The sequence below is a fragment of the Clarias gariepinus genome, chromosome 9 (assembly GCF_024256425.1).
Source record: "Clarias gariepinus isolate MV-2021 ecotype Netherlands chromosome 9, CGAR_prim_01v2, whole genome shotgun sequence".
Lineage (NCBI taxonomy): Eukaryota > Metazoa > Chordata > Actinopteri > Siluriformes > Clariidae > Clarias > Clarias gariepinus.
Genome location: NC_071108.1, coordinates 24,732,971 through 24,747,450, shown reverse-complemented (window position 1 = coordinate 24,747,450; position 14,480 = coordinate 24,732,971). Strand labels below are relative to the sequence as shown.

The 14,480-nt window shown below is 38.0% G+C and overlaps 1 protein-coding gene across 1 annotated transcript in view; it reads right to left on the bottom strand.

Moving 5' to 3' along the window:
- LOC128530278 (ERC protein 2) overlaps positions 1–14,480 on the bottom strand; it is a 243,404-nt gene that overhangs the window by 199,918 nt on the left and 29,006 nt on the right. The gene's annotated exons all lie outside the window — the stretch shown is intronic.

Here is a 14,480-nt window from a genome sequence, read left to right as displayed (position 1 = left end):
TTAATTTAAGCATACAGTACCCCTTAAGCATAGGGTCTTAGTTGTCAGAACTGTCACCTCGCACTTTCCTCCACGTACTATATCTGAAAGAGACATTTTCACTCAGAGACCAGCCTTTCCAACGATGCTCTTAAGCCTAACATTAACGTTAAAACCACATAGATTTTTGGTTGCCAATGAGCCCTTTCTGGGCTTGCTATGGTGTCTGGCAGAAGGACAATGGATTGTCTGGGTCCCCTCCATGAAAGAGACTTGTCTGTCTGGGGCATCCAATGGGATGTGGATCTAATCCAAAAAAGAGACTAGGTCGACGACCCCATGTGCAGCAGGCTATTGTGCACTAGGTGTTCTGGTGCCTTTCTATTGTGGCCAGCATCGCGTTTTTGTCAATTTGTGCTACATAGGCTTTTCTGTGGAATTCAACCTGATGGGCTGGCCTTTGTTCCCCATGTTCATGGTGAGCTTTGGGTGCCCACAATTGTGTTACCGGTTTAGTGTTACAGTATATACTGTAACTGATAAGCAATATTATTCACTTAACCTGTCATGACTGATACATGGAGATAACTTTGAATTTGATGTTTTTTGTCTCATTATTTATTCTCTACATTATAGAAGTGCAAGGGCCAAACTTTCTCGGGCCATCAAAGAGGCATGTGGCAGGGCTTACAAGCCATCACTCACTACAGAACGACATCACCTGTCTGTGACGGTGACTGTGACACCATCGTCCCCGTGCCCAAGAAGTCTTCTATGTCCTGTCTCAATGACTACCGTCCCGTTGCACCTACAACCACCATCATAAAGTGCTTCAAGCGGCTCATCATGAGACACATCAAGACCCTGCTGCCCCCCTTACTGGACCCACTGCAATTTGCGTACCGTCCTAACCGCTCAATGGAAGTCACTATCTCCACTACACTCCATCTTGTCCTCACTCGCTTGGACAATAAGTTCGAATGGATTATATTTACTGAGACACATATGTTCAAATGGATTATATTTACTGATGTGCATAGATTTCAGCTCAGCATTCAACACCATCATCCCCCAACAACTGATAGGGAAGCTGAGCCTGTTGGGCCTAAACACCTCCCTCTGCAACTGGATCCTGGACTTTCTGACCGGAAGGCTTTGAACAGTACGGATCAGAAACTGCACCTCACTGAGCACTGGGGCCCCACAAGGCTGTGAGCTCAGTCCCCTGCTGTTTACACTGCTGACTCATGACTGTGTAGCTACACACAGTTCGAATCACATCATCAAGTTCGCTGATGACACAACCATGGTGGGTCTTATTAGCAAGAACGACAAGTCAGCGTACAGACAGGAAGTGCGGAGTCTAACGGACTGGTGTCAAGACAACAACCTGTCTCTGAATGTTGACAAGACAAAGAAGATGATTGTTGACTTTAGGAGGACACGAAGCGACCATTCTCCGCTGAGCATCCTCTGTGGAGATCGTCAAAAGCACCAAATTCCTGGGTGTCCACCTGGAGAAGAACCTCAGCTGGCCCCTTAACACCAGCTCCCTGCACAAGAAAGCCCAACAGTGTCTCTTCTTTCTGAGAAGACTCAGCCCATCTTCCACCACCGATCCTGACCACCTTCTATAGAGGAACTATCGAGAGCATCCTGAGCGGCGGCAGCACTGTCTGGTTTGGGAATTGTGCCATATCGGACCGCAAGACCCTACAGCGGATAGTGAGGACAGCAGAGAAGGGGTCATCATCGGGGTCTTTCTCCCCTCTATTGAAGACATCCACACCACACGCTGCATCCGCAAAGCCACCAGCATTATGGCTGATCGGACACACCCCTCTCACACACACTTTACACTCTGGAAAAAGCTACCGAAGCATTCGGGCACACACATCCAGACTGTGCAACAGCTTTTTTCCACAAGCCATCTGTCTTCTCAACAAAAAGGGACTGGACTGATAAACAGGCACACACACACACACACACACACACACACACACATTCATTTTTTACTGGATTACCTTTGCACTAACTTCTTAATTCTTGCTGCTGGAACGTTTACTGGTTCTCCACTACCTTAACTCATCACCTCAACACCACAGAGTATTATGTTATGTTATGTTGTATTTGTCACTTTGTTGCTCTTGTTGCACATTATGTAGTCTGTAAAAAAAATATAAAAAAATAAAAAACCCGTAGATAGTTTTCCTTAGCTAGTTAGTTTTTGTTAATTTATGTTGTTAATTTTTTGTTGTCATGTCAATCTGTCTTGTCTATGCTAGCCAGCTAACTAGGCCTCTTAGTTAGCTAGTTTTTCTGTTAATTTATGTTGTAAATTTATGTTGCATGTAGCACCTTGGTCCTGGAGGAACGTTGTTCTTCGTTTTACTGTGTACTAACTGTAAATGGTTGAAGTGACAATAAAGCCTATTTGACCTTGAACTTAAACCATACTGGAGTTTTCAACGCTATGAAATGGCATTAGGTACAGTAATTAATAAACTAAAACAACAGTTGTGCATTTTCAAAACCCATCAATCACCATGATGAAAATAATAAAACAAGACTAAGTTTACCTCTAAGGCAGAGAAGAAGTTGATTTAGAGTTACCATCCTTAAAAATCACTAATTTACAGAACCTCAAATTAGAGCCGTTACAAAGGCTTCACAAAGCAAGCCTGTAAAGTAGCAGGCACATCCAATAAAAGATTATTGCACATTATTGCATATTTTGGAAGGCTTCAGCATTGTTTTACAATGAAGAAAGAAATAGAAAATACCTGTATATATGTTGAAGCAGATGAAAACAAATTTAACAAACAAAAAATCCAATGCAGGGCTTCAAGGTTTTGCATGAAAATAGAAAGGAACAAGTGTGAGACAGTTATCAGAAGTTGTCTGGCATTCTCTTTAGCATGCTAAATAAAACCTCCAGCTGTTTTACCACCCAAATCTGTCTCTAACATTACCAATTATTTTCAAGTAAAGAATTTTCACAACAAATACTGATTGTGTTTATTTTATTGCCTTTAGTGCGCTTCATGGAAGTTTCTTTTATGTAGAAAAGTTTTTAAAGGCCTCATTGCTTATGCCCTTTTTTGTAGGACAAACAGCTGGAGAATATGAGTTCTTGTGGTAACTTTGCCACAATTGATCCTTTCTATTTTCATACAAAATCTAGGAGCCTACATTGGGTTTTTTGTCTGTTTGTTTGTTTCCATCTAAAAACTTGTCTTTCATGTAATACTGTATGTTGCTTTTTTTTACAGGCATGCAATTATTTTTCTTTAATGTTATTTATTCATTTATTTTTGAGGTATTTTTGGAAATAGTTAATGATTTTATACGTAATAATGTAGACGTGATATACATATATAATACAATTTTAACTAATATTATGGGGCATATATACAGTAATATGCAAAAGTCAAATTGTGTGTTTATTATGTCTGCATGTACAAACTCATTCAATATTTCTACACATACAACACATTCTACACAATAAATAAATAACATGAATGGAGATCACAATCACTTGGTGAAGTTGTTCCTTGTCGAATGACTTCAGCTCCATCATTTCACTTATTTTAGCTTTACACCACCCACTTAAACTACTGGTTCAGGAACCCAAGTGTAGTTCACACTTCCTTTCTCCTCCCAGTTCTACTGCAGGAACCAAGACAACTCGCCGTCTAACATCTCTGTAAAGGATTGTCGCAGGAATCTTGTTTTTTAATTTCTTGATGACCTCTGTTTTGTTTGTGCCGCTTGCTGTACAATGTGAACAGTAGTCTCTGTTGCCCTATTACTGTGACAAGGGCTTGCAGGATTGAGTTTCCATGGCTATTTCCTGGGATCCACCATCAGTCACTCGCTGGCTCAGCCATTTGGATTTTCCAAACTCTGTTTGCAAAGAACGTCTGGAACCCATAGCTATCACACTGAATGGCCCCCAGCACAATCTGGCCGTCTAATAAAACCAATGTTCAATTTTTTTCCGCCAATTCTTCTCGAAGAGTTTGATGGACAGTCGATAACCAAGTGTTGCAGTGTGGACAGAGATCAACAGATCAGTAAAGTCCAGAAATTAAGTGCGGCTGACACAGGTTAAAAGGATAATATCCAAGCAAAATGGCAGAGAAAACCTTTGGAAAAACAGTTGAGCAACTGAAAAGAGAGAGAACTTCTGCAAAAAGTAGCTTCACCAAGCAAGATAACTTTCTCAACAGAGAAATATGTAATTTGCAGAAATCTGAAAAAAATCTCTCCACTGGAGCAAGGTAAGTTTTTGAAACCAATGATGATTACAAGGCTGGGTTATTGGCAGATATTAACTGCAGAGGTATCGCTTTCAGCACAGCAAGAAGCTGATTTTAAGGAAACAGAGGAAGAATGTTATGCAAGGCTCAAGGAAATTGACGCTAGCACAAACTGATGGCAGCTACTATCTCCGCCGCAGAGACAGCTTGTGAACGAGCTATCACCATGCCTGTCGATACCGTCAGCTTTAGTATGCAACTGGAACTCTTGAGGAGATTGGTGTAGGAGGCAACCAAGGCTCTGGTAAACTGGAAAAGGTGGACCCCAACAACCATAAGAGCAGAGTTAGAGGGTCGTGTATGCAAGCTGAAAGAGTTAAGCAATGAGTATGAAGCAAGAAAAATTCTATTTGCATGAACTCAAAAGATTACAGAGAATGCACGAGCATCAGAAACCAATGTGAAAAATAAGATGGATGTGATAGCATCTGCAGCTCAGATTATGCCAGTAGTAAAAATTGAACCTAGAACCTTACCTACGTTCAGTGGTAATAAGAGGGACGTCTATTGCTGGAAGAGGGACTGGGAAACCTTCATAGACTAAGGTTAAAAAGATTCAACTGGTGGACAGCATCCACAGCAAGATTCGCCAAGGAGAGCTATAGATTTAATCCAAATGATAGAAAGAGCCCTGGCAGATTTCAGCGCTGAAAATATCAGCGCAATTAGGAACCCACCTGTGATAAAGTCCATTGAGAGCAAGTTACCCAAGTTTGTGAAAAGTCAATGGTTGGTCTACATGACGGAACCTGCAAATGGCATCACACCGGAGAAATGCTTTGATGCACTATTAAAGTTTCTAAAGAAAGAAGAAGAAATTCTTAAAAGGCTTTAGCAGCTCAAAATCTCAGAAAAGGCAAAAAGACCAGAAAAGAAGTCTGAAAAGTATACTTTTACCAGAACGACAAAGAGAAGCAGAGAGACAAAATCTTCTTCTGCAGAAAGTTGGGTGCGTGTAAAAAGTGCTTGGGATGTCACAAGGATGGTGACAGGTGCAATGACTAACTATCTTTGCAGAACAAAAACTATAAAAGGGGAGCCTCATCAGACCATCATTACCTCCTTTGTCCAAAAGGGGAACTCAAGGACATAGGTGGAGGAAGAGCCACCACCAGAGACCCCAGGAATGGAAGCAGATTTATAGATGAACAGGAGGAGCTTTTGGCTAAACTCTCTCCAGAACTAGTAGAAAAGTTCAAGAGAGCATTCATCAACAAAGCTAAGATGGTAGACTGCTCTGAGAGAGACAAATTGGGACATTTAGTCGGAAGTGGATTAAAAGAACTCCCTGTTATCATGATGTTGATGGAAGTAACCGCTAATGTAGGGCAAAAAATTGGCACTCTGATAGATCTGGCCTCAGGCATTGGCCCCTTTTTCAACATAGGTGAGACCCTCTCTTATGATTTCAAGTTCTTACTCTTCTGATAGAGTCATTTCTTTTCGTTAAGGCTGAGAGTTACCACAACGGCACCCACCACACATTGGTTCACAGGCTGCCCCACATCACAAGTTGTGATGAGAACTCACAGGACTGGGATTAAACAGTTGTGTGGCCATAAGACAACTACTTGTTAGTAAAGCTAATGAGAGAAAAAAGGGGCCTGTTTCTTAGGGAGCAAAAAAGAAATTACTTTAGAGCAATGGAAAAAGTTCATGTGTTCTGATAAATTCTGATTTACCCTATTCCAGAGCGATAGGTGTGTCAGGGTAAGAAGGAAAACACATGAAGCAATGCATTCATCATGCATAGAGCCCACTGTACAAGCCTCTGCAGGCAGTGTTATGATCTGGGGTTGCTTTAGTTGGTCAGGTCTAGACTCAGCAATGTTATGTGGCAATAAAATGAAGTCAACTGATGACATGGATGATTACATCAGTGAAGTTTTTGTTTTCCTTCATGAAGGCACAGGCATATCCTTAAAATTTAAATTAAAATAGTGAATATGGGTGTGTGAGGAATCATTTTCATACATAAACTGGCCAACACATTGTTTGCTTTAATCAAATCTAAAGAAGATTTTTTTTTTTTTTTTTTTGCCAGACAGTATATATTTTCTGGCAGGAACCTGACTTTTGGGAACAGTCCACAAATATTTGATGTGTTCATGTGCCAAAAGCTTAAAGCTAGACAGCTTTATTTATTCTATAACCAGCAATTATGTGCATTTGGGATCATCGTCTTGTTGGAAAACTCTAGGGCTCAGCCATCTAGCTGATAATTTGAGATTATTCTGAAGATTTCTAAGGTGGATATACTTCTTCATTAATCCATTCACATGCACTAGGCACCTTCACAATAAAGGAAATGTGATTTTAAAAAGTGCCTCTGCAGAAGTGCAAAAGTAGATAAGTAGAGTAAACATGAAAAAGTGGCCTCTAAGTTGTCTCCACCATAGAGCAAAAACAGTAAAGTGCCCATTAAGGTGACATCACAGTAGAGCAAACAGGATAAAGGGCCATATAAAAGTGCTTCGGCAGTAGAGCAAACATGATGGAATGCCCCTAAGGCAGTGGTCCCTAACCCCCGGGCCGCAGACCGGTACCGGTCCGTGGAGCAAATGGTACCGCCCCGCACAATAAATAATGAAATTATTTCCGTATTATGTATTACCTGAGTCTAAACGATATTTTATTTTGAAAAACCTTGTATTTTGATAGGAGTCTCTCAATTAGGTCTTGCGCGCCATTATGAGAGGTGCTGCAAAGCTTTTTCTCATAAAAGAAGTAACTGCTGGCAGCACATTTCAGTGACAAGGTATGGGTCGCAAAATTAGCTTACTGGTATTCTGGAGGAGAGTAGAGCCCCCAAGAACCTCACCCCCGTCTGACATTTTTAGTTATTCATTTTAAACTTAAGCCCACGAGACAAAAAGGGTGTGTACAAACATAATGAATGTATTGATAAAAAGTGGATTTACACACTGATAATGCATCTTTCACCCATCCAACCCCCCCCCAAACCCCCTACTTTTTCTCAAGTAGAAATGTACATGGATGACCTCTACTTTAACTTGAAGATTCTTTTTTTTTTCTGAAATATCTCAAGTACAGGAATTATATACTTTGCCCACCACTGTCAGGATAAAGTGCTTTGTACGGATCCCCCACAGTAGAGAAACATGATACAGTGCCTTCTAAGGTGTTTATACAAAGGAGAAAGGATATCTATTTTCTGTGATGCTGTCTTTGTTATGAGGAAATGCCACTAAGTACCTCTATTAAGAGACAGAAATGAATGTCATGGCAGCCATTTGCCCATTGGGCCTTCAATGATTTCTTTAAACTAGTCTTTTGCTAGAGCAGAATGTCTGTTCAAGATGCATTTTTTATTACAAGAAGATCCCAAGAATTTGAGCATAAGGTTAACATAGGGTATACATTCTCTACGCAAAAAAAAGAGTTTGTTCAATAGCACTCACAAGACTGATCAACATACAGTACAATGGGAAAGTCCAAGGACCTCTGTGCAAAAGTGAGATAGAGCATGGTAGATTTTGGAGGCATATAAAAAACTAAATTCCAAAGTCAGTTCAAACAATTGTACATAAGTTACTGTGGGGTGGAGCTATTTTGCCAAGGTATGAAAAAAGACCCATAACTGTCACCCACAGCTGAATGGAAATTGGTTCAGATGGTCAGAAACAACCCAGAAACCACTAAACTACATGACTGGAGCCAACCATTCAAACAAAGGTCTCTAAACATTTATGAGTTGAGTCTGTTCAGGTGGTGTCCTTCCTCATTAATATTCATACCATACTAATTGTCAAGTCAAGCCACTCCCTGACTGAAATGTTCACAGTGGGGCATGAAGCCATGCAGAGGACAACAAAAACTCATGTAGCAAATGTGACATCATAGATAAGCTCCCAGTGGAAATCCATGAAAAGAATACCTGAGGTTTAATGAGCCAACTGAACTTAATGAAGCTGTGAACTGAACAAATTGCAAAACAGGAAAAATGCTAAAACTAATGAGTTCTGGTGAAGTTCATATTATAATAAGAATTCCAAACACAAAATGTTGCACAGTGCCTAAAAGGATACTGTAACAAGAAGTGGCTGTTGATTAGCTAAATTTTAACCTTTCTGAGGGACATTCAACCAAATATTATTTTGCTTTTATAAAACCCAAAATTAATGAAACTTGCTAAACATGCGTGCAATTTTTTTCTATTTTCCTTTATTTAAAAGACTGGATAAAAATTCCTTGCAAGCCCAGTATCGGCCTAACATTTTCATGTATTGATGACTATGTATGTATGTAAATGTATTTAAATATATATTAGTTGTTTCTTTGTTTTAGTTTGTTAAATGTACCCAACATCTAAACAAAAAAAAGGTCATAATTTCCCCATTAATAATAATAATAATAATAATAATAACAAAATGTTGCTATCATTAGTATGATTAGTATAGAATTAAAATCTTACTGCATCTTATTGTATATGTAGCTTACTGGGTGTCATCAAGACATCATCTTATTAACAAATTAATATTCAAGTACAGTACAGTACAATATTGAGCACAATATGTAAACAATGACTCTGGGACAAAGCTTGTAATTCATTTTGGAAATCTAAATTTCTCAACTTCTGAAATAAATGAGTTTTAAAACCCAAAAATAAGTTCTGTTCACATCTTGCTCAATGATTTCTTGCTCCCTTTGCATGGCACCTGTTCATTTCAGATATGGCTCAGGCATCTATGTAAAAGCTGGTTAAAAATAATGACACTCCAAGTTGGTCCTCATCAAAAGACCATTGCAAACAGACACATGGAGACTACAGACAGGTAAATGGGCTCACAGAAACAAAAACAGACCAAAACTCAATCTGCTACCCTTATCTACTTCCGGACCTTTGATTCCTACAATCCATCAGTTTCTAGGCCACTAACACTGACAGCAGTAGACCCCTGGTTAATAAGACAAATAAAGGAGTGTCAGGTGTGATTTATTGTGATGGGTAAGTTTAAATGAGATAGAAGGGATGCTCTAAGCACAATAAAATCTCAAGACCAGGATAATTCGAGGATAATGCCTTAATGAAAATCTTCAGGTGTTGTTCTTTCTCCCATCAGATCAAAAAAATCCATTGCATGAGACATATCAGACCAAAGATCACCACAAACATAGCAAATAAATAAATAAATGTACATTTAAATAAAATACATGAATAAAAATGGAGTAATTCTTAAAGCTTTTATGACAACTCTGGAAACCCTAGTGCCTTATGAATAAACCATGAACACTATGGTAATTTAATCTCCCATTCTAGAAGGGCTGATAGTCAAGTCCCAAAGGTCACCACAGAAGAAGTTCAGTCATCTGACACTCCTGGTGTAAGTCAACACCTGTACTGCAAACTTCATCTGTGTATTCATTCCTAAGACAAACCAAGGATCTATTAAGTAATTTCTTAACTTTATATACATATATACTGTATATATATATATAACCTATGAAATATATAAGCCTAAATTTATATATATATATATATATATATATATATATATATATATATATATATATATATATACTGTACATAATATTCTATAACACAAAGTACATACAGGTGCCATGCATTTATTTTTATTATTCAGGTTTTCCTGGTAAGTGTTGGGTTGGATCTGTATCCCATTCAGGGAACAATGGACATGTGGCATGATACACCCTATAATGGGGCATCCCGCATGCACACAAAAGCATAATCTTAATCTGACCTGAACTACTGAAATTTCTGGGAAACTGAATTTTATAGTTCTAAATCGAAAACTGTCTACTTATCTATTTATTTTAAATCATAAGTCTTTAGTACCACATTTATTGTTCAATAAAATATATTAGTGTCTTTAAGTATATATATATATATATATATATATATATATATATATATATATATATATATTATATAAGCACATACCTGCTTTAACAAATCCTTATTTATTTCATTAACTCTTATTCACCCAAGCCCATATTAACCAAACTTCCCCTTCAGTCAATTCCAGAAAAAAAAGGGAGCTGCCTTGATTGATCTTTATCTTGGGTGATGGATAAACTCTGACCTTGCTCTTCATGAACTTGGAGTGGTTCTTGAAAACTTCAATCTGCTTGAGCCTCTCATCTTTGTTGTCCACGTTCAGAAGACTGTTGGTCTTCAGCATCTGGATCTCATCTTCGAGATCATGGATGTTTCTCTCCAGTGAGGAAATAGTGGTGTCCTATATGGGATATGTGTGAAATGTACATCAGCCATACAACTATAAGAAGCAAAGACTTAAATGCTGAAATTGCTTAAAGGTCGTAAAAGAAGAATAATTTCAAAAGGCAGGTTTATTGCTTCATTAGCTTAAACATGGAGACATGGAGCTATAAAGAAGATAGGATAACTACTGTGCTTCGTATGAGAGACTTCAGATTACTGCACAGAAATATAATAATGCTCATGCCATCAAGGGGAAAAACTCTATAGATGTGATATTCTGGTTATTCAGTTCATTCAAGTCATCAGCTGAACATATTTTATTGCCACATACCCACAGATCATACCACTGCCCCCAGAGGCTTGTATAGTGGCCACTATGTGTGCATCAATTCCTGTGCTTCCCTACTTACTCTAATGCACCCACCACCCTGGAATAGGGTCAATTTAAACTCAACAGACCACATGACCATTTTCCATTGACCCAAAGTTTAATTGTTTTGCTCCCGAACAAATTTTTTTACAAAGCCTTTTTTTTACATTAGCTTCACCAAAAAGTGGTTTTCTTATGGCCACATACTGTACTTACAGCCATAAGTTTTTCCAACCCCATTCTTTCCACAAAGTTCAGCGTTATCCGACCAGGTTTTGATATATGTGTTGAAGGATTCTTAATCCAATTCCAGTCATTTCAAATCTTATACTGTAGTTGTTTTATTTTCTTGAAGCAGCCCAATAAGTTGACCCTTTTGAAATGGTGACTTTGTTTTTGGGTATGCAGTGTACATAAGTATCAGTCTTTAGTCAAATCTAAAAAAAAAAAGAAAAAATCCGAATTAAAGACTTTAAGATTTAAGGCATTTAATGGCTTAAAAAAGTGTTCAAAAAGTAAAAATCTAATTGAATAAATGAAAAAAAATAGACTTGCAGTATACATCCAAAGATTATTTCCTATAATAAATGAATGCCACCTGAACTATTTATGTCATTATTCTGATTTTGACCAACCTAAAACACTAAACAAACCAGTTAACAAAATGTTATTTATAATAGATTATATTTAAAACACTTTATATGCATTTATTTCCATTTGAGGTTTAACAAACTTCTTCTCACATTACAGCCGTTCAGATAGTTCTCTCCAGTTTTCCTTGCTAACATCTCACACATTATAAGCAGAAAATAAATTACAGTACAAGTACCCCTCTGGATTCCATTCCATTTAGCTTTATAATACCTTTCCTTCCAAACATCTGTTCACTCATTACAGACAAATTGAAACTCCTCCCTCTGCTCTGGCCAGTTCCCTAATGCCCTCAAAAATTTCTCTTTGACCCCATCCTTAAAAATAACATGGCTACGTCCAAATGTACTTACTATTTCAGACCCATTTCATTCTTTCTTATCCAAAATCTTGGAACATATTGTTGCATCACAGCTTAAATCCAACCTCAATTCAAATGACTTATTTGAGAAGTTTCTATGTGGTTTTTGCTTTCAACATAGAATTCAAACAGCACTTCTCAAATTTACTAATGACCCTCTGCTCTCTGCCATCTGAGGACATCACAGTATTTTCATCCTTCTCAACTCTGCATTAGATACCATCAACCATTCTCATCTGGAAACCTTGTTTAACATCCCAGACACTTAACTTTGCTGGCCTAAATCGCAACTCTCAGGCAGACATTCATTAATCTGTATCAATAACTTTACATCATTAACTGCTCAAACTACTGTATGTGCCCCCCATGGTTTAGTGCTTGATCCCCTCCTTTTCATTCTCTACTTACTTCCTAAGGTTCTATTGCTATGCCAATCAGAAATAATTTTACATAATCACAAGAGCCATCACAACCATACAGTAACTCACTTTCTCAAACTGCCTTACTGAACTAAATTCAGGCCAACTTTCCAAGCTGAACAGTTCTAAATCAGATAAATACTTATTCCATCCAAAATCCCTTACTAATTTGTCAATAACATTTCTTTTGAAATTGACATTAGTTGTTCTTCCCTCTTCCCAGAACCAACCCCTTGGAGTCATTTTAACTCCACACTTTTTATTTGAACATTGTATAACCAATTAATCAAAACAGTCAATCAATCAAAAGTTTTTCCACCTAAAAAATATTGCTCAGCTCCAGAAATACTCATCAATGCTTTAATTACATCCAGGCTTGATTACTGCAACAACATTCTTGGTTACCTTCAAAACTTCACTGTGAATATCACTACCTTTAAAAATCTGCAGACTGCATTCTGTCCCATTCTTGTGATCACATCACACCCATTGTATGTGATCTCCATTGGCTCAGTATTCCCTACAGCATCCAATTCAAGGTTCACCTCATCACCTACCATACCAACCCCTCCACATTGCACACTATCATACCCCTGTTTAAAAATTCCACTCAACTGATTCATATTATGTTTCTATTCCCACATGACTAAGTACTATACCTGAGGCAACAGAGCAGTTTCTCTATCACTGTTCCCACCCTCTCAAACTCTTCCCAACCGGATATTAAGCACCCTTTCTAGCTTTAAAACAGCACTGAGAACATATACAGTATATTTAAAGTTGTTTCATGTATTCTAAAGAGTGGGTGTAAAGTAACCAGGCATTGAAAATGTTTAATAAATTGCACATTTGTAAAACAAATTGAAGTGCAATACATGGAATTTGCATGTTCTCTCCGTGCTTGGTGAGTTTCCTCAGTCCAATTGCCAATAGTGCGTGAATGAGCCTGTGAGTGTGTGTATGTGTATGCTTTGCGATGGACTGGCACCCCGTCCAGAGTGTACTTCAATTTGTTCCCTCCTCTCTTGGAGGCTAAGTCTCCTGGGATAGGCTCTAGACCCTGATCACAAGATAAAGCGGTATAGACAATGAGTGAGTCAAAAAAATTACTTTAATGACTAGCTGATTGCAGAGCGATGAATTAAAGCATATTCCTTTAAAGTTGACTGCAAGGGAAAAGTGTGGAAGGACTATATTTTATTTATACTTTAATTTATTATTTTATTTTATTATATATATATATATATATATATATAATTGCTACTAGTTTTATTCAGTCTTTATCCATTATGTGTTTTCCTTTTTCTTTTTCTAGTCTCTGCTGCTTTGGAAACTCATCCAGTGCCATGCTAACAAATGCGCATGCTGTATCTCACCTGGCTAATTAGATAATTGTTAGCTAGCATTAAGCAAGACAAATCAAATTGACAAAAAATGGCTTATAATAATGGCTTAATGATAATGATTATTTTTCCACTTCCTGCCTGTTTAAACCCTGCCTTCTGTACATCAGATGTCACCAATACACTTGAGCAGTGAAACTTCTCAGTTTTATTTAACCAATGCTGGATTCATTCAGATAATGCTTGCTAAGCGCAGCTAACTAATTTTCCTGTACCCAAAGCTCCGGTTTAAATCAGTATGGTCACATGAGTTCGCCTGTTTCCCTTATGTGAGAAGGGTTACATTTTGGCTCCTAAATTTTAGGGGTTTAAGAGCCAAAGCCTCCTTAAAATTTATGTTTGTCTGGAGCCCTGTGTGTGCAACAAATTAATTCCCCGTACTATTAAACCACTAGCAAAAGCCTGAATTGTTGACACAAGGTCGGGTCGATAGATTCATGAAATCGCTGCCAAATTCTGACCCCACCGTCTGCCGATTCTTTAAACCATGTCTGCCAGTCTTTAACTGCCCAGTTTATGCAGTCGAGTCTATGCCTACTCTGGCATGATTTATATTTTTGGCTGATAGCAGTGGAACTCAATGTGGTCTTCAACTGTTAAGGCCTAACTGTTTCAAGGTTGTGATTTTCTGAAATGTTGAACACTATGGATGTATAGAAAGATTATTGTACTTACTGAAGACGTCATATAAATGTATAAAAAGTGAATACTCTGTGTTATCGTTTCTGTTTGTTTGATTTTGAATTTTATACATTTTAAATTCCCTG